This window comes from Cnephaeus nilssonii, assembly GCF_951640355.1.
Source record: "Cnephaeus nilssonii genome assembly, chromosome: 11".
Lineage (NCBI taxonomy): Eukaryota > Metazoa > Chordata > Mammalia > Chiroptera > Vespertilionidae > Cnephaeus > Cnephaeus nilssonii.
This window is the reverse complement of record NC_137082.1, coordinates 47,661,454-47,682,701: the sequence shown is the minus strand read 5'-3', so window position 1 is coordinate 47,682,701 and position 21,248 is coordinate 47,661,454. Positions and strand designations below refer to the sequence as shown.

At 39.1% G+C, this 21,248-nt stretch overlaps 1 long non-coding RNA gene across 1 annotated transcript in view; it reads right to left on the bottom strand.

Moving 5' to 3' along the window:
• LOC307106950 overlaps positions 1-21,248 on the bottom strand; it is a 123,083-nt gene that overhangs the window by 76,865 nt on the left and 24,970 nt on the right. The window contains exon 2 of the long non-coding RNA XR_013814164.1: positions 2,015-2,083. This is a non-coding gene — a long non-coding RNA (uncharacterized lncRNA). The remainder of the gene's footprint in view (positions 1-2,014; positions 2,084-21,248) is intronic.

Sequence of the window (21,248 nt, the reverse complement as noted above, 5' to 3'; positions counted from 1 at the left end):
AAACAGATCCACCATCATCAGAGTTACCACAGCTTCGTTGGTGCTAAAAACAGATGATTGGTTTGCAAACTAGTTACAGATATATATGTATATAGTTATTTCATCATTTGTTAAAAAGCAACAACAGTCTCAAATTCTTTTTTTAATCCCTGTATTAATCAGATGTGGTCTAAATTTTTTATAGATTGAAATTTCAGATAAAGACCAATTTGACTAAATGCATTTCAGGATTAGAGCAAGAGTAAAAGACTTGCAGAAGTTCCATAATGTCTTTACATTATTAAACACAATTTTATTTATTTAAAACACTATCTACTACATTGTTTTTAAAGTTTTCATAAATTTAACTCATTGCTTTTTAGTTGGATTCTGTTATTATCCCTCATATTGCCAAAGAGGGGGCAGAGCTAGAGAGGATAGTTTATTTGCCTGTGGTCAGCAGACAGAAAGAGCTAGGATCGATGCCTAACAGTCACAGTCACAATCATTGTACTTTGTTACTTCTCTAGAACAACAGTGGGACATATAAAAGATGAGGTAAATACTCTATGATTTATTTATTATTTAAAATGCCAGTGTTCCAAAGATAATGCTGGTCATTCATTGCTCTTCCATTAGTAAAGAACATTTAAACTGAAACCACATGACCATGGAGATATTATATTCCAGAAGATAATACAAGGACACAAAGAAAAAATGGTCATCACAGGATAGTGTAAGGTGTGGCAGAAAATTTAGCAAAAATTTATGGTAAAAATATGATTTGAGTTTAAAGCTTTTTCTTAAAAATCTAAGGTAAGCTTACTTAGAAAATAGTACTTTTTCTTGAAAATCTAAGGTAAGCTTACTTAGAAAATAGTACTTTTTCTTGAAAATCTAAGGTAAGCTTACTTAGAAAATAGAAAACTGGCTAAACAATTTTAACTTGCATGAAAGAGGATAAGCCATCTTACATTTATTTTCTATTATTTTACTGTCTATTCAGCAACTATTCTTTTCTGGTTACACTTATGAATAAGCTCAGGGCTAAGCAAATTAAAGTCATTCAATGAACATGATAAATGGCAGTAACAGAGCAAGATGGCAATGCCTCCATATTTAACATCTCCACTAATGATCAACCAGAGGAAGTCAAGGGCACAGAAATGACAACAAGAGAAGATAATGGTACAAGATTAGACAAAAACAAAAATCCCAAAACAAAGAAACCTGAAAGTTTCATATCAGGGAAGTGTTTTTGTTAGTAAAGATTTATCACAATATCATGAAATCCTTGAAAGAAAGGTGAAAGTTCAACACATGGTCAATTTATCACTGAGTATTGCTGTTTACTGGAAAGTATAGTAAAAAGAAAAAACGAGAGACTCATGCCTCTTCTCCTCCTGCTTTTTGAGATAAGCACATTTCCTGTGCAGACAAAGCCTGAGGTGGTCTTTGCTGCTCCCCCATCCCTTCATACATCATCTTGCCAAAATCAAAATGGATCTCCAGTACTCATGCCAAGCTACTCATGAATATATGAAAAATTTCCTGAGGCCGTATTCTTTGGTAAAAACCCTTTCTGCTGTACCTCCCAGTAATCTTCCATCCTTCTCAGATCAGCCTTTCTCCCTCTTTCTCCTTTCTTCCAGCTTCTCCAACCTCCTTCCTCCCAGTCTCTTGCTCTCTCCCTCCCTCCCTGATTGTCTGATAGTCTTCTAAGAAATATCCTAATCTGAGTTTTTTCATAGCTCCAATGGGATCCTAGGATTACCAAGTGCATTCTAACAGCAATACCAAAGAATGTGACAAGATTAGTCTGATTATAATCTCTTCTTTTAAAAATTAATTATTGACAATAAATTCAGCTCATCAAGGAATAAAAATAAATAATGCATTAATAGAGAAGATATGTATAAAACATAATGAGCATTAAATTTATTAATTAGAGGATGAAGGATAAACAATTAAAGGGATTATTATGACAGATTATAAATATTAAAGCTTGGCAAGATAGTAATAATGATGCACTCACTCAGCTAGTAGTGAATGGGTAGGAACGCAGACTTCCTCATGCCTGGCAAGAGAGCTGTTTGCAGTACTCCTAAAATTGAAGCATACATTGACACATTCGTGTTATACCAGCTTCCTGATATTATTGCATTCTCTCTCTCTCTCTCTCTCTCTCTCTCTCTCTCTCTCTATATATATATATATATATATATATATATATATATATATTATTGATTTTCCACAGAGAGGAAGGGAGAGGGATAGAGAGCTAGAAACATCGATGAGAGAGAAACATCAACCAGCTGCCTCCTGCACACCCCCACCGGGGATGTACCTGCAACCAATGTACATGCCCTTGACCGGAATCGAACCTGGGACCCTTTAGTCCACAGATCGACGCTCTATCCACTGAGCCAAACCGGTTTCGGCATTATTGCATACTCTTTACTCAGAGAAAAACTTTAAAACAAAAATTTCTTTTGTCAATAAAATAGTTATCTGAAAGTTCAGCACTTATTTAGCTTTTAACAAATATTTCCCTTTTTATTTTACTCTAAATAAAAATATAAATAGCATGCCTTTAATTTTAATTACATATTTATAATGATTTTTATGCAATAATTTGATCAACTTAACCTTTCCATTAAAAATTAAGATGTATTTTAAAGTATATTCAATTAATGTTATTTATGGTTATTTAAAATTGGTTTTGATATATTTATTTGCCTTCATCTATTTGTTCTTTTTTTATTGAATTTAATATTATGTATTATTTCTATGAACACAATACATTCATTTTTTTTCCCTGAAATAGTGATGCTATACCAATGCCTAAATCTGGCCTTGGGATTATTTACTATAATTTACCATAATTTATTTAGGATTATTTACTGATGTGGTTTTACAGTAGTACCAGAAAGCAGAAATTTGGGCTTGAGAAAAGGAAAATAAGTCTCAGAAATTGCATAGCTGCAAAAAAAATTGAGGTACATGAGTTAAAGTGAATAAAATTATGCATTAAAAATAACATCTAAAAGCCTCCATATATCAAACCAGACATGAATACATTTCTCTTTTATTTACTCAGTATAAACAATGATATGTTTCTTTAAATTATGCTTACACATTTTAAAATATATTCTAGTACAAAGGCTAATCATAAGAGGCTATATTTCTTATCTGTATTAAAATAATTTTTCTTTGTTGAAAAAGTAGTTAAATTTTTATATGATTCTGGAAAGTGATTTTTACTTCCTATCAGGCAACAGTGACAAATGTTGTTTGAGAAACTTGCCAGGAGGAGGTACATTAAGTGGAAGATATCTGTGACAAAGTACTAGCAGCATCAACAAGAGATTAATGTGGAAGCTGTGGAATAAGAGAGATGTGAAGCCAAAGCCCTGGAAAATGGTGGGCAGGAAGCAGCATGTTGGGCAGTAAAATGAACAAAAATGCAGAGTAACAAGAATAAGTGCCTAAGTGTAGGAAACAGTTACAAAGCAAGATAAGTCTCAAAGTTCATGTGAAAAATAACATTGTAAGCCTCTGTAAAGATAAATATTTAATCTATCTGTTCCATGCAGGTAGAAAAAGATGAGTTGTTGAAAAAGTTTGATTTTAGTATCTGAGTGGATAAATTAGTTAACTATCATAATATAAGTGTAATGTGTTAATTAGACCAGACGTCTTTCCAGATGACCTTCCAGATGAAGCTGGGGCTGCAAGGGAAGCCCGGGTCATGGGTGCCTGCAGGCAGCCAGAGAGAAGCCCGGGTCCTGGGTGCCTGGGTCCCGGGTGCCAGGGGGAAGCCAGTGCCGGCAGCCAGGGGAAGGAAGGCCTACTCTTGCATGAATCTCGTGCATTGGAACTCTAGTCCTATATAATAAAAGGCTAATATGCAAATCAACCGAACAGTGGAATGACTGGTTGCTATGACGTGCACTGACCACCAGGGGGCAGACACTCAATGCAGGAGCTGCCCCCTTGTGGTCAGTGAGCTCCCACAGGGGGAGCACCGCTCAACCAGAAGCCATGCTTATATCTGGTGAGCACAGCGGCGGTGGCGGGAGCCTCTCCTGCCTCTGCGGCAGCGCCAAGGATGTCCAACTGCCGGCTTAAGGCTCCCAGACTTCGAGAGAGCACAGGCCAGGCTGAATTTCATGCACTGGGCCTCTAGTTAATTCTATAATAGATTATGACAATCTTAGTGGCTTCAAAGAGCACAGACTTATTCTCTCATGACTCGGAAGGGCACAAGTCTGGAATGGGCCTCCCTGCATTAAGAGCCAGTGAGAGGCCCTGGCTGGTTTGGCTCTGTGATTAGAGTGTTGGCCTGAGGACTGAAGGGTCATGGGTTTGTTTCTGGTCCCCTGGTGGAGGTGTGTACAAGAGGCAACTAATCCATGTGTCTCTCTCACATGGATGATTCTCTTTCTCTGACTTTACCGCTCCCTTCCACTCTCTCTAATAATCAATGGAAAAAATATCCTCTGTGAGAATTAACAACAAAGAGCCGGTGATAGCAGAACTATGTTTCTTTTTTGATACTCTGGGGAAAAGTCTGTTTTCTTGTCCTTTCCAGCTTTTAGACATGGCCTGCATTTCTTGGTGCAGGGTCCTGGCAATTAAGTGGGCCCACATGGATAGTCTAAAATAATCTCCTTACTTAAAGTCAGTTTATTAGCAACCTAATTCCATGTGCAAACATACACCCCCTGCTGTGTAACAGGTTCTAGGGATTAAGGAATGAACATTAATGAAGAGTCATTATTCTTCCTATAGCAATGGGTTTGGGATTAAAAATTAAACTGTGATGCCCATATTTGATCAATCTAAAATTTTACAATTATTTTTATAGGGGAAATTCTGTGTTCTCTCCCCAATTCTACTAACTAAACTTTTTAAAACCTAAGTTTTAACTTAATATGATGGGGCTAATCATGTCTATTTACTAATTATTTCATCTATCTATCTAATCAGTGGGGTCCTAGAAGTGCCAAATATACCAGGAAAAAAATATAAAACATATGTCATTGCACACATGGAAAAACAATTACAGCATTTATACATTTTTTGTAATATTTTGACATGATGAACATATTGGGTAGTGAGTATTGATATTATCTTGGACTGATGTTATAGCAGTTAACGTGGAAAGAAGAGATCATATTCCATAAATCAGTTACAGACAATAGGACTTCATGTTGGGAATATGTATGTATGTTAGAAAGTGGGGAAAAAATGTGAGTCAATAATAACTCTAAAGATTTTAGTCTGAGCAAATGAAAAGATGAAATTATTTTCAAATGATCTGAGGAAGGTGTGTAATCACACAGAAACTCCATTTCTTTAACATGACTTTTCCTCCTTTCTGCCCATCCACTCTCTTCCTTAATCATTAAGCTCTTAGGATGTCAGATTCTGTTCAGAAAAAAAACAAAAACAAACCTGTCTTAAGAACAAAGCCTCAGGTCTGCTGACCTCAGAAACAGTTTCAGTCAAGCTCAAGATAACATCATGACTTCAGTTGTGTTACAGCCCAGGTCTGTGAAAAACAATGCCATGGATGACATCCGACCTAATGCAATGATCAACTCCCTACTCTGGCCCCAACCAATCAGTAGAGCCCAGGACCCCAACTCCTGTAGTCACCGTGATTAATGATTTTTCCCGTGGAAGCCAGGTCTTTTCTGTGACTCTGGGCTTGGTGCCATTTCCTCAACTAATAAACACTTACTTTCTTGGCTGCAAATTCCTGTTCATGTTCGATTGGGTTTTGATATGCACAGGCAAATGGGCCCCTTTAATCTGCTAACAGGTTCAGTTAAGTTTCAAAGATGTTGAATTTTGAATGTCCATTATACCCTTTCATGTAGAGAAGCTGAGTGTGTAGTTAGGCATCCAAGTCTGGAGGTGAGTTGGAGGTTTACATTTAGGGATCATGTGCATACAGGTGTGTGGCCCTGAGGCTAGAGGGGATCTCTGAAAATACTAGTGTAGACACCAATGACAACAGTACTAAGGATTGAGCTTTCACACAGGACAACATTAAGAAGTCATGTAAGAAAGGTTAAATCAGCAAATGGGACTGAAAAGAGGAGCTAGAAAGAGTGAGGAGAAAAATAAAGAGTTTAGTATCCTGGATACCAGGGAGAAACAGTATGTTATTAAGGAGGGAGATATCAATAATGTCAAATGCTGCTGAGAGGCTGATTAAAATGAAGTCTGAGGGAAGGTAGGGGAGGGTGGGGGTAAGGGGGAGAGGTCAACCAAAGGACTTGTATGCATGCATATAAGCCTAACCAGTGGACACAGACAACAGGGGGATGAGGGCAAATATGTAATACCTCAATCAATAAAGAAATTAAAATGAAAAAAATAAAAATAAAATTAAGTCTGAAAACTGAAGCTGGAATAATCATTGACCATTTAGACACTGAAGAAACTGACTCTAGGGTCTTATGAAAATGGTTTCTATTATCAAACAGCACTCAGAAATAGTGTTGCTTTAATAAGGTACCTTTCAAACTTTCATGGTTTAAATAGGTGAGTCCACTAGAGGCTGTAATTGGTTATCAACTGGTCAACCCCCTTTGCTACCAGTCAGATTAGGCATTTAATAATAACTTAATTTGTATTGGATTAATAAGTATTCCCCAAGTATGAAATAAAGAGGTGATTATTGGTGACTACTGGCACCTTGCATCCTTATCCTGAGTCATCTCTCTTGGGTCATTTTTGTCATTTAGGACATTGGATGATGAATCCTGTGTTTAAAATAAAATAAATGAATTGTGTTAGGCAACATTTTACATTGAATTCTCTTGTCAATACACAATGCAGCGCCTGGTACCCAGTGGGAACTTAATAAATGCCAAGTAGATGACAAGTGACAAGGTTTATGGAATTGTAAACATAACAGGAGATGGGATTTCTCAATTGCAAATTATTTTTATAACTGCTGATTTGAATGTAAAAGTCAAAACTTTAGCACACACAATGATTAAGAATAGTAACAATTATATATGTATCAATACCTTAGTACCAAATTAATTCACTGATTTAATAATTCACATCATATATTGACAATGAACTAAGAGTCCAATTGCACTTTGAAACACTAATTGTTGTACACTCATGTGTATTATTTACCCACTGCCTTATAATAAGCCCACACATATTAGCTGTATTAATGAGAAAATAAATGAGCTATATAATACTACATAGATCATTATTGGTGATTATACTTCTTCTCTGTATTTACTTGGCTCCAGGCTTTACTTCAAGACATTTTTCAAATGGAAAAAATAACCTTCATATATCTTCAGACTATGAGAAAAAAGTAAAAATTCCTTGATTGATTAGTCAATTAGCACTAAGTACTAGTTCTAATTTATCTGCATATTAGAAAGTCTGTTAATAGACTACAGTAGAATTAAGTATCTAAGCTGTCAAAGAAAAAAAACATTTTCAGAGGTAACCAGGTTAAGCTGAAAAGGAAAATGTGGGGGGTGGGGAAGGGCTTGCAACCTAGTTCAGTATCTGGTTAAAACTGTAGTCTTACTTCCCCACTCTGACTGACCAGGGCGGAGCTGCAGAGCCTAACCCCAGGGCCCCACCACAGCTGACATGGGAGGAGCTGCGGGGACCCTCAGGGGCCCGCCACAGGAGGAGATATATAGGTCAGAGCCTCCCCACCAGTTCAGTTCAGGCTTTGGATCCGAAATTCCCCTGGTCTAGCAGGTCTGCAAAATAAAGGTTAAACGTTCCTCCCTCAGAGTGCTGGCTGATCGTTTTCCCATGCATTCTGCCACAACAAAGCAGGATAAAAATGATAACAGAGCCACAGTCAGCATGGGGGACTTGAAAGACCATTAGATTTGAGTCACCAGAGGCCACTGGGATCAGTAATTTAAACCTTCCCTCTGCTGCAGGCGCCCTCGTCACTGAAGCATTGGTGAAAGCACTGCAATAGTGTTTTTGTTATTTTTCAGTAAATTCCCCAAAGAGGATTTGCTTGATCATGTGGTAGTTCTATTCTTAATTTTTTGAGAAACCTTCATACTGTTTTCCATGATGGCTGCACTAATTTACATTCCCACCAACAGTACACAAGGGTCCCCTTTTCTCCACATCCTTTCCAACACTTGTTATTTCTTGTCTTCTGATAATAACCATTCTTACAGGTGTGAGGTGATACCTCACTCTGGTTTTGATTTGCATTTCCCCAGTAGCTAGTGATGTTGAGCATGTTTTCATGTTAATATGTCTGTTGAGAATCTGTATGTCATCTTCTTTGGAAAGATGTCTATTCAGAGCTTCTGCCCATTTTTTAATCAGATTGTTTAATTTTTTCTTTTTGTTATTGAGTTGTATATGTTCTTTATATATTTTGGATATTAGCCCCTTATCAGAAGTACCATTTGTAAATATCTTCTTCCATACCAAATCCGAATCTTATTTTAAATCAATAAAATAATCCCTTACTTAAATGATTTTATATTTTGTTAATACTCACCTGAGGATATTTTTTTTTCCATTGATATTTAGAGAGAATGAAAAGGAGGGAGGGAGTCGGAGGGAGAGAGAGAGAAAGATGGATGTGAGAGAGACACATCAATTGGTTGCCACCCATGCACCCTGACCAGGGCCAGGGATCAAACCTGCAACCCAGGTATGTGCCCTTGATCAGGAATCAAACACATGACCCTTCAGTGCATGGGCCAAAGCTCTAGCCACTGAGAAACACTGGCTGACCAGGGCTTAAATAATTTTAAATACACAAAACAGTATTGTCTGAGTTTAATAAAATGTATGTGATGAATTTGTAAATAGTTTGAGTATTAAATAAATAAAAATTGAAGAAACTACATATATTTTGATGGAAAGACATAAGGCTAATATGTAGTAATTTAGTTTCTTTATGAGTGCTACTTTAAATATATTTGTTAGTTTTAAGATGGGATTTAATTACATAAAATTTATTTTAAGTTAATGTGTCTTATATTTTCTTTCAAGTAAAAGGAAAAGAGTTTAAAGGTCAAATATTCTTCAAATATGAAACTAATTCAAGCATTTTTTTTCCAGGTGAGAATGTCTCCAATAATAATATCTACTTTTGAGTGAAATTAAAAGTGTCTTTTTTAAAAAAAGGTTAAGTTAGATCAAATTAGATTATTGTATTGTTAAATCTTTTTTCCAAATTATATAAACTGACTTGGCTATTTCAGATAATTTTTGAGAGTACTCAATTGGTATTTCAAAATTCTAAAGAGTAAAAATCAAATATTATTCAGACCACATATTTCAACCTGTTCTCTGTGGGAACACAATTTCTTAGATTATGCACACTCTTCTGAATTTTCATGTTAAAGCCTTAAATAAAAGTGGGACACCCCTTTTCCTTTAGAAGGCTGAATGAAATGGTCTAATTTGGTCTTGACCTTCTGCTGGTCTGAGAGGCTGGTTTCTATTGAAAATTAGAAATGATAGGAAGACAAAAAAGCCTTTTTGAAGGGAGGTACTCTATCTCCCTCTTGTGCTTCCTTTAAAAGAAAAGCAAGTGTAGAAATTATTGATTCTGTGGTTTCCAGCCTTATGCAATTGCATTTCAATGGCTAAAGAAAGCCAGTTGCTGTAGTTCCTGGACTAGCAACACAAAAGCAATCAGAGATATGTTGAACAGTTTGCAGCTCAATCTGTGTTTGGATCTTGATATGTTTGGAAGCTTATAAGCAAGAAAAATAGTATTGACTCTTTGTTCTGCTCCTGTTCTCACTAAACTCATTTGTCAGACAAAGTCCGAGAACATGCCAGCAATATGTCTTATTAGTAAAACAAGCAGAAAACCTTACTGGCTTAGGTCATGCTGCAGTACAAATGATGAAACTTACTACCTGAAATGTAAAGGAATAAATTACTTTTCATCTGAGGACCATACCAGGGAAAATAGTGGCCCCACATAACATGGTAAAACTGCTACTGTTGGAACTAAAATGAATCACTGGGCTTAATAAATATTCAATTAATTATTTCAACCCAAGAGTAAATTCTTTGCCATAGAAAATGTAGGCACATGAGTCTTGTTTTCTTTGTAAGGCTAGTTTAAATATGGAAAGTCAATGTTTTATTAACCTCTCAAAATTAATAAAGAGAAACCTCATTTAATGTGGAACTGGGAAGCTAGAAGGAGGTGCTTACACGCAGTAGCTCAAGGTCAATTATAGGCAGGATTGTCAACTTCTGACACCAACAAAACCATCACTAGGAAAAGAAATCATCCATTTTTTACCCCAATGGGAAAATATTGCATTTCCTAAGAGAAATCAATTATTTTAGCAACATAACCAACAAGAAAGCGTCATCTCAATGTAAACATTCACACTTGCTCTCAAATTGATGAAAATTATCAATTGGTATACACATCGATGAACCAAAAAAGAAGGTAATATCATTGCCAGGTGATCCTTCCATATAGTATTTATAATCAACTAGTGTTAGTCACAGATGTTTATTGCTCCGAGGTATCTTGTAGAAAGCGTACCAGTCAAATATGCTTTATAACAAATTATCCCAAAAATCAGTGGCTGAAAGGAACAGGAATAGCCATTTATTCTTGTTCCTGGCTTTGTAGGTCAGCTGGAGCTCTAGTTAGCTTCTCTGAAGCTGCTTGGCCAGAGCAGTTTGTAATAAGTTTGCTCACGTGTGTTCAATTGGACTGAAGAGGCAGTGATTGCCAGGGGACCCTCTTTCCTGGTGCTGGCTAAGGCTCAAGCAACCTCAATCAGATAAGCACGCTTTGGGCTTCTTCTCTCCTTATATCTGTTTAAATTCCTTTGGTTAGAGGATGTCATATGAGCAAGCTTAAGTCAAGGGATGGGAATTTGCCTCTCAAGAGAGGCATTTCAAAGTCCCATGACAAAGAACGTGGTTGCAGGGAATGCTGAAGAAATTAGACTAACACATTTTTCCACAGACAGCTTTTCTGGCCTATTCTTTCTTTTTCTGGAATTTCAATTGCATCCATATTATAACTTCCGAGCGTGACTCACATCTCTTATAATTTTTTCTATTTTATGTATATATTTCTATCTATATTGAGTTCAGTTATTTTGTCAACTTTTCCATTTTATGAATCCTGAATTCCACAGCACACAATCAGTAGTTCGGCCCATCTATTGATTTTTCAATTTCAGATACTGTATTTTTTAATTTCCAATTTTAAAAAAACTACATTATTTTTACAATTTTAATTATCTCGCTAAATTCACTCATCCTTTTATCTAGTTTGAATTTTTCTTTCTCCATATTTTTAAGTGGATGAGTCATATTCATCTTAACTATTTAACATCCTATTAGCATCAGTACGTAGGGCACCTCTTGCCTTGCTTCTGTAGCAGGTTTTCTCTGGATTTTGGTCCCAGAATGTTATTTTTGGCATTCCTAGGACATTTGCTAGGTGTGCTCCCCATACACTGTGATGGTCCAGAGACTGCGTCCTTCTCTGCAGCAGGCAAGCATGGAGCTGGGTCAGGGCCGATCCCCAGTGAACTTCTGCCTGGTTTTTATTCCCAAGGCACATAGCTCTCCAGGTATTTAATTCAGAACCTGGGAACTTATCCTGACCCTAACATGGATAGCTGCAGGGAATCCCACCCACGCTGATCCTCAGAGCATTATTCCTTCCCTGCTCACGCTCTTTGTTCTGAATAGCTTTTGATTCAACAAGTGTCTGGAGGGCCCTTGAGCTTTGCTAGCTTTGCGAGCTTTGCAATCAGCAAAACCCCTGTTGGTTTCAAACCCATCCAGGGACAAGCCCTGGAACCTCAGGTAGTGTTTGCTCTCACTTCCTGTCCTGGAAACACTGGTTCCACAGGGTCCTTGGCTCATTTCTTTCTACCAGGGTTTTCAGTTCTCATCTGGCATTTCTCAGGCCCTTCTCTTTAGCAAGTATTTCTTCCCACAGCATCAGGTGACTGAGGGAACAGCTCCTATGCTCTTCAGAGTTTTTCATCCTCTTTCGTTTCTGACTTCCTACCAATGTAGATTCAGCAAAAGATTTTGGAGGAAACCGACCCCATGTTTGTAAAACCCAAAGTTTCCACAATTTTTGCTGCAGCTCCAGGAAATTGCCCGAAGATGCTGGGCTCTCTGTCCTCCTGCAGAGGCCCTCTCCTGGTTCAAGCCTGGATTCCGGCCTCTAGGGTCTAGACTATGCCAGGAACCGACAAATTGCTCTAAGGGGAGAAGGGGAGCTGCTCATATGCAGCTTCACACATAAAAAAGTCCTGTCTATGGAAAAGCGTAGCCTCTTTGGTCCTTCTTACTTCCTTAGCAATCTGATATATCCGAAAACATGATTTTTATGTTGTATTCACCTATTCTATTTGTTCTCTGTGTGAGCAATGGCCTGAAGGAAACTATCCTAACTAGAAGCAAAGAGCAATTCTGTTCTAACAACTGCTCAGTGATTCAGCCAAATCTTAGATTTACACAACTGTATTCCCCCCAGTTACATAAATACATTAGAGATACAGTGTGTCTATAAATATGTTAAGAACAAATATGTAACCAATCCTTTGGTCTTCTCTAAATTCTGTGGAAGTGAGGCTGATCTAACCAGGTTCCTGAGGTCTATTGGGCTGTTATACTTTCCTGTGGAGATTTTGAAACTTTCTCCACATTTAAATCTCTAGTTTCTCATACTCTGATGCTTTCTCTGAGGGCTCAAGCCACCTCTCCCCATCTATAAGTCTTCTCAAAAATTTAAAATCCCCCCACTCCTCCTTCTAGACATATAAAAACTTCTCTTTTTCACACTATTCCACTTAGAAATCCTCTATTTCAAAATCTTCCCAGCAACCCTTTTCTAGGAAAGCTGGGCTTGCCTGGAATTGTGTAGCTGGAACAAGAACATTGAACAGATGTTCTTGGTTCTCAATGTGTTCTAGGTCATTTCTCAAGCTCTACTGGTTTCCACACAACTTCCCTGCCCTATCCTGCTACTCTGTTCTCCTTTCCTCTGTGGACAAAAGAAAGGGGTACTATGGAAAGTAACCACACAGGGTGATCTGGTCATAAATTCCTAACTCGGTAGGTCATGGTGCATGGTCACATCCCAGGCACATATCTTCTTTAGTAAAAGGTTTATCTTCGCTTTAAGTAAGCCCTATCCATTGGTTCTGTGCATCTAGGTGGACACACCTTTGAAATAAAGCTAACCATCCTCAAGAAAGTACATAATCCTAATTATCCTATAATCCCACCATGACGTTACTTTCTCTCACTTTCATGTAATTTTCTTTCCATTCCTTCCTTAGTGTCAAATGCATGAAAGAAACTGCCAACTATTATCCTTCAAGCATTTATCTCAGTCTGTTGAGATCTTGCTTCAACATGTCTTTTGGCTCAGATAAAATTTTATAAAAATTCTCTACAGGTGTGGATGTTTCTTATGTCAACACACCCCTGAAGCTGGGGGCCAGATGAACTCGGCAGTGGGTTCCCTGAGAAGGTCATCACCCCATTTCTGTCCTCTGAAAGTCCCTTTCTGCCCCCACAGGCTCTTTCCTCTTACTGTCCTTAAAAATTTCCCACAGGCTGTATTGCGATGTAGATGATAAACTTTCTGGTTTAAGAGACTTACGTAGATTTTCTTTGAAAGATAAAGGTAAGATATTAGGAACTGAGCAAACATCATCTTTCTGCAAGAGTTTGATTAATAAAGTTATTGTCACTATAGATGCAAAAAACCGTCAACTTTTATACTCAGGGCTAAAATACAAACTCTTATTCAAGGCCTTAGTCATCCTTATTACACAATTACTTATCACAATATTGACTGAAATATTTGTATGTTTTTGCCTAGCAAAGGCAAGGAAAATGTTATAGAATACATATCTATACATATAAAAGGCTAAGTGACAGTCCAACCATCCAAATGGTAGCTATGACGTGCACTGACCACCAGGGGGCAGATGTTCAACGCAGGAGCTGCCAAGCTATGGTGACTTGGCAGCCTCGGTTCTCAGGTGACACACCCAGAACAAGAGAGGAGGGAGCCCCATTCCTGGGTGTGTTACTCGAGAACCACCTCTTGCAATCTGGGACCCCTCGGGGGATGTTGGAGAGCCAGTTTTGGCCTGATCTCCGCAGGCCAGGCCGAGGGACCCCACCTGCCAGAGGGACCCTGATACTCTACAGATGACCTTCGACCTTCGAGCCGCTGCACTGCCCCAGGTGCGGCTAACCAGGGAGGGACTTTGGGATGTTGGCTCCAGGGTGTGTCCTGCCTGTCTCACCAGTCCCACCCCACCAGCCACCTTCTAATTAATTTCCTTTCAATGTACATGAATCCATGCATCAGGCCACTAGTGTTTTATATAAAATACTAAAGGCCTGGTGCACAAAATTTGTGCATGGGGGTGTGTGTCCCTCAGCCCAGCCTGCACCCTCTTCAATCTGGGACCCCTCGAAGGATGTTCGACTGCCTTGTTAGGCCTGATCCTGCTGGGATTGGGCCAAAACGGGCAGTCGAACATCCCTCTCACAATCCAGGACTGCTGGCTCCCAACCACTTGCCTGCCTGCCTGCCTGATTGCCCCTAACCACTTCTGCCTGCCAGCCTGATCACCCCCTAACCACTCCCCTGCCAACCTGATCGATGCCTAACTGCTCCCCTGCTGGCATGATTGCCCCTAACTGCCCTCCCCTGTGGGCCTGGTCACCCCTAACTGTCCTCCCTTGCTGGCCCAGCCACCCCTAACTGTCCTCCCCTGTAGGCCTGGTCGCTCCCAACTGCCCTCCCTTGCTGGCCCAGTCACCCCTAACTGCCCTCCCTTGCCAGCCTGGTCGCCGCCAACTGCCCTCCCCTGCAGGCCTGGTCATCCCTAACTGCCCTCCCCTGCAGTCCTGGTCACCCCCAACTGCCCTCTCCTGCTCGCCTGGTCACCCCTAACTTCCCTCGCTTGCCAGCCTGGTTGCCCTAACTGCCCTCCCCTGCTGGCCTGGTTGCCCCAACTGCCCTCCCCTGCAGGCCTGGTCCCCCCCAACTGCCCTCTCCTGCAGGCCTGAGTCCTCCCCAACTGTCCTCCCCTGCAGGCCTGGTTGCCCCCAACTGCCCTTCTCTGCCAGCCTGGTCACCCCCAACTGCCCTCCCTTGCAGGTCTGGTCCCTTCCAATAGCCCTCCCCTGCTGGCTTGATCGCCCACAACTGCCCTCCCCTGCTGGCCATCTTGTGGCAGCCATCTTGTGTCCACATGGGGGCAGCCATTTTTGACCACATGGGGGCGGCATCTTGTGTGTTGGAGTGATGGTCAATTTGCATATTACTCTTTTATTAGATAGGATACTTTTGCTTGGGGACAGACTTGTAAATTTTGTGACTATAATTATTTTGAATGTCAATTAGGCACCAACATAAAAAAATAGAGTTTAAGACCTGGAAGGGATCGTAAAAATCTCCTGCTCTACTTTTTTTATGATAAGAAAATTCAAACACTGAGTTTTTAAGGTGATTTTTCATCTAAAATCTGCTTTCCTTTTCAAGAACTGTTTTTTTTTCATTTGGAAATATATACTTGGCACAGTTTACAAATCTTATCTCCCTAAGCTTCTTACCAATTTGCCAATGTGTTTTCTCTTTTTAAAGGATTATAAAATAATCTTTAAAACCTAATGATATATATCATTCAATTTTCATTTCAATAAGAAATTTATAGTAAGAAAAAACTTTTCAAGGATTTTAAAGTATCAAATGAAATTTGTAGAAATAGTGAACCATGCATTAGTTCTTTTATATAGATGCATCAAAGAAAATGGTAGAAATATATATATATTATAATCTTCAAATATACATTTAAAATACTAAACAATAACATAACTTTAACATTTATATAGCACAGCATAAAAATAGGTAATATTCATCAAACCATATGTGTGACATACTTTTTCTTAGGACATGAACATATGTTAAGCCACTTAGCCTAAGAGATAGACATATTATTTTCATTTTTCACATGGGGAAATCTATGGATATAAAAGTAATTTGTCCAAGATTGCAAAGAGTATTTTTATAGAGTCCATGTTCTTTATACTGAAGTACATTGCCCAGATATGAGTTTTAACCATGAATACAATGAAGAACAGGACAGAGGCATTCTGGATGAAACAATTGGTAATTTGGGAGTAGAGAAGGATAGGAAGCAGTGACTAATGATTCCAGGAGAGTAATTTTCCCAGGAATAGCTATGTTTAAAAAGATTAAGAATAATCTGACTTTTCCCCTGTCCCCACCAACATAGAGCATAGTACCACTTGCACATGTACACATATCCTATCTAATAAAAGGGTGATATGCAAATTAACCATCACTCCGTCACAAAGCTGGTGGCGCCCATAGCAGCCTGGGTGCTGGATGCTGGCAGTGTCACCTCAGCAATGAGCCCCAGCGTCCCACGCACCCCAGCCTGCAGAGAGAGGGAGGGCGGGCGGGTGGGCCTCTGGTCAGAGGCCGGCTGGGGCGCGGGACACTGGCATCATTGTAGGCCGGGTTGGAGGACCTCTCCCCTGTGCATGTATTTCGTGCACCAGGCCTCTAGTTTTACATAAACGTACATACATTCCCTGCATAGTGTTTTGGCTAATCTAGCTTGGAGGACACCACAAGCTGTATGATGGACTTACAGAAAGCTTCTGTGCTACACTGTCACGTTACTGAGAGTAGAAACTTGGCATATTTCATCTAAGGTAATTTGTGTTTTGTGTTGTTGTTAATTTCAAGTTTTTCATGACATATGGTTTAGCACAGTGTTTCTCAAACGTGTGTTCTGAGATCCAGGGAACATGAGGTTGGAAATGAGGTCAGGAAGGAGAAGAATGCGTGGGATGCTGAGCCCCAAACAGGCTTCAGCAAAAACAGATCCACGCCTGTGCAGTATATCGGTTTCTTAGAGCCACTGTGACAAAGTTGCCCAAACAGGGTGTTTTAGGATCACGTAAATTTCTCTCTCACCATGCAGGAGGCTAGAAATCAAGGTGTCCACAGGGATGATACCTGTGGATCTGTCCCCTTCTCTCTCGTAGCTTCCCGCTGTTTGTCTGCAACCTCTGGCATACATGCCTTCCAGGTGCAGCACGCACTCCAATCCTCCGCCTTCACCCAGTGGGCTCACATGATAAGTCAGGTCCAATAATCTCCCTGTTGTAAGGTCAACTGAGTTGGGACTACACCTGACAAATTCCTCAGGCAGCACCTACTCAGTGCAAGATAGCATAAGTCGGAGATGTCTGTTATGAAGGAAAAGCGGGAGGGAGAACGTGTTGGAAGCCCTATTTAAAATCAAAGTACTCATGGAAGCATAGAAACAAAGTGGCCAGATTTTTGTAAAATTAAATGATGTAGATTGCTGATTTAAAGCATGGAGAATTAAGATAGAATGAAGGTAATGTTTTGGAACTATTTAATTTTCAATTATGGTAAATTATTGGCTGAAGTCCAGAGATTAAATATAAATTAGACAACAATAGAGCTATTTGTGTAAGGAAGTAATACTATTTAGAAGTAATTTTACTTGTTCTGATACATGACTGATGTTATATAGCATGTTCTTCCAAAGAAGACTTGTGTGGATGGGATCACTTTAATCACATGACAGGTCTGGAATTTAGTTGGTGAATTAATAGTCAAAGCCTGCCATCTGGTGGAAAATATAAAAACTGCGGCACATCCTCTGATTAGAAAAAGGAGTAAATAATGCTCTTTGGGGTTAAGCATTTGCTTTCCACGTATTTATTTATATCACCTGGATAGTCTGAATTACTGTTTACATTCAGACACACACACACACACACACACACACACACACACACACACACACACACAAATATACACAACCAGCAACCCTAATGGATTTCAATTTTTCAGACAGTGAGAATTTAGATTAATTGTGGCCAAGATGTGAGAAAGCTATATTCTATTACAATCTGTTTAGACACTGCTTTTGAAATAATTCAAATAACTTTTATTCATAGTCATTAGCCTATATATGTCATCTCATATTTCCTTTGGTGCACCATCCCTTTTTAACTCCTAAGTAATTCATCTAAATTTTATATTCACACCCTCAACCACACCCCTCCCAAACTCACATATAGATATTAACCAGAAAATCAAGGAATAAGGGTGAATTCAATTTTGTCCTCTAGATAGAGTGTCTCAGTGTGTGTATGTGTGTGGGGGCGGTGGGGGTGAAGAGAGGTGGTAATGTAGGACTCGTAGGATTCTATACACTTTCTATAAAGGGAGATTATGATAAAAAAATTTAGTACGCTTTTTCTTTTTACTTTGCAAGCCTCATGGCCATTTTGTGAGAAGTCTCTCAGCACACATAACAGCATATGCATACTCGGCACACTAGAGCCCTGTGTGCCTTCTTGGGTCCAACCTCAGCCTTTGGAGGGAGACAGAGATTTCCACTGCTAGGTGGCGCCTATGTGCTGTGCAGAGCAGGGGCTCAGTGGCGGCAGGTGACCTTGATTGCTCTCTTCTGTACTAACTCTCCCAAACTCTCCTAATGCACCTTTAGCTCATTTTTTATGACAAAAACCAGGTTTTCAATTGTAAATTCAGCTGCCTCCTCTTTGTCATGGTGTTGCTGTTGTATGACTTTTGACCATGGATTGTATGGGTCAAAGGTGAAATGTACTGTAAATGTTTAACATCATTTTTGGGGTAGTTTTCTTATTTAGTTATCTATTATTTTCCTCTGTTTATATTTTCCTAATTAGGAGTTGTGTTTTGCAAACATGTGTGATTGCCCAACATGGTCATTTCTGAGACAAGATGTGACATGTACTAGTAAGAGGATGGTTACAGGCCTTGGCCAGTGGACAATTCCAATGAGGTCACCAGTGCAGAGTTATGGTCATTTGAGGCATTCTATGAGTTTGACAGGGAGACACGAGAAGGCGAAGTGCAAAAAAAGAGCTATTTACCGATGGGGTTCACATGGGCTAGTGAAGCACGGTGACCTTTTCCATTGTGAATTACCTGTTCAAAAACAACAAAGGCTTCTGCAAAACCAAAAAAAGACTTAACTACAAGTCAGAGCTATTGAACAAGTAAAGGTGTTGATTGTTTTGAGTGGATATTCGGATCTCAAACAGAGTAAAGATTGTAACAAAAAAGTCACATCCCTTGAGAAGGCTTAGAAAACAAGTTATCAGCAGAACCTTTTGCTCAGAAGAGGAAAAAAAAAAAGACTGTTGGCAACCAAGTCTCATTTGAGTGTAAATTATAGTGAGTAAATGCTAGGACAACACGCAAGGTGAGAATTTGAAAACACCCCATTCTCAGACAGCAATACAAGTTCAAGTATTGAGGACACATACAGGATGCTGAGCTGCTTCAGTGTTATAAACTGAAAAACAAATTTTCTATCCAGATTGATTATGCCAATAAATGCCATGTTTCGCATTTGTAATACTGGCAAATATTAGTGAAAGTCAACATTTTTTTTCTTGTAATGAGCTGTTCCAAACAAGCAGAGGCATCAATATATTACATGTTTGGTCTTCATCTGGAAATAGCAAGCGTATCTTTGAGGAACTTGGTTGGTGTCTGCACTGATAGTACCTGTCCATGTTCGGTTTTGTGATATTTCACCTCTCTGGTTGCAAATGTAAAACTCGCGTCCTGATAACACACTGCCTGCTTCACAAAGAGAAGTTATTGTCAAAAGCTCTGGGACATGAAATGGAAAATACTTCAAAATGGTTAATGGTACAAGGCCAGTTCAACTGATGATGTTCAACAATGATGTGGAAATCAGATTAACAAATGTGTAATCCTCCTGGAACAGAGTCATCTAGTGGGTTAGCAGAGAAAGGCTTCTCACCAGCATATCTGAAGCAAACAGTGAATTACAGGAACACACCCAAGAAAACAGGCCACCTACTCTGCCTGCTGTTGAAAAGGAAGGGCAGCTGATGAAGAAGAGCTCCATTCAGTGAGCCAGTTGGACAAATCTCTTCATCACTTTAGGTAAAATGTTTCATCTTCAAGTGGATTTAGAAGGAAAGACCATGCTGCAAAAGGAAATTCTGAAGTGTTTCCATTCTCACATGGGATTCAGACTGAGGAAGTCTTAGTTTTACTGAAAACCACTGGGAAAAGATGGCAGAAGCAGACTGAAAATTAGTTTTCCTCCCTTTCAACACAACTGCGGGATCGAATGACAGACCTTTGTAGGGAAGCTTATGCTCAGCTTCTGGATTGATTCTGTGAGAAGAGGAAGAATCTTGTGCGGTAAGGTCTGGTTATGGGCTCCAGATGAAAAATATTGATCTGCTCCTAGAGAAGTTTTGGATTTCTGTGAAAACAGTAAACATTTTGCTGCAGTGTTCAACTTCTTACACAGGAACAAGCTTCTTTTTGTCTAACAAGCACAGAACTGAGATGATGCATTTCACTTGAAGGTGAAATCCATGTGAGCTTAACTCAACTTCTATCAATAATAGAATATGAGTCCAGCAAAAAGCAAAAAGCTTTATATGAAAGTGAAAATTTTATTATCACTACAGGTCCCAGCAGGAAATTAATGGCCCATTTGATTATATTTTTGAAAGGCACTGTTTACAGAGGTGAAAGTGTGGAAACACCAGGGGTGGGTTGCAAACCTCTGTATTTGAAGCAGCTAGAGGTTAATGGCCATAAACCTGAAGGATAAATGGATAGGGACCTTCAAGGAGAGATCTTATAGAGCAACAGCTTCTCAATTATCTGTAGTAAAGGACAAGGTTCAGTTTTCAGTTTATTTGTTTTTTCAGAAATTTTCAGTCTGCTGAAGATCAATACTTTAAAATGAAAGTAAATTAAAAATAAAATAAATTACTAGAAATGTGTGAAATTATAATTTGGAAATGAAAATAAATCACTAGAAAAAGATGAAGTTCCGAGTTTGATTCCTGGTAGGGGTTCGTACAGGAAGCAACAGATGGATGTTTCTCTCTCTCTTTTGCTCTCCCTCTTTCTCAAATCAATAAACATGCCCTCAAGTGAGAATAAAAAATAATAATGATAAAAACTAAACAGATAAATCCTAGTTAAGAAACCATCATCTCTTAGTTGACTAATTCAATCCTTGCCCCGCTTTGTAGCCTCTTTCAGTCTGTGTTCAACAGAACTAGGTCCTGTCAAATGCAATCCTTGATTTCCCTTCCTAAAACCTTCTGTGGCTCCCCATCTCACTTGCACTGAA